Source organism: Sinohyriopsis cumingii, chromosome 8, assembly GCF_028554795.1.
Source record: "Sinohyriopsis cumingii isolate HCF-2022 chromosome 8, ASM2855479v2, whole genome shotgun sequence".
Classification (NCBI taxonomy): Eukaryota; Metazoa; Mollusca; class Bivalvia; order Unionida; family Unionidae; genus Sinohyriopsis; species Sinohyriopsis cumingii.
Genome location: NC_142968.1, coordinates 118228465 through 118229140, shown reverse-complemented (window position 1 = coordinate 118229140; position 676 = coordinate 118228465).

Here is a 676-nt window from a genome sequence, read left to right as displayed (position 1 = left end):
TATATCACTGTGCACTGTATTCTTAATCGAAGAATTATTTCCAATTCGTTTTCATAGAACAAAACTAGTTACGGTAGTGACTTTCTGTTTCTAATTTAAATGAGATTTCTCTTTCTAAATAAAAAACAGAAACAAAATATTTATCATAATTCATGCTTTTACGTAAAATCCTTTTCTAACGATTGCGAAAAAAAGGCTTATGTAAGGGTCTTCCCACAATGAAATGTCAGACCGGATTCTAAAAGATACATGTGAGACTTTCATCATACAGGTAGTTTCAATACATAGTAATGGGTTTAAACAGATCACGTGTCGTATTTGTAAATTTTTCTAAATGTTATTGTCATTTTTGAAATATGGCTTTTTCTAAAACAGAACTTCATTGTGGTATTTCAAAGCCCACAGGATAAAGTCGAAACGTTTTGATACCGAGTTAGCGCATCGCTTTTGACAATGCGTGATTCATGCGCAACACTCATTTAGTAGGCTGATCTATTATTGAAGTAACCAAACACAACATCATTTATCAAGAGGTATGAGATGACTGACACATTGTCTAGATGGGCCGTCTAAATTTATGCGACTCAGGCAGAACTGTCAGCATAAAGCCCGGGAGGGAGATCTGACACTCCCGACCAATCAGATCGTAGACGAACGTAAATTATATCTTGTCGGT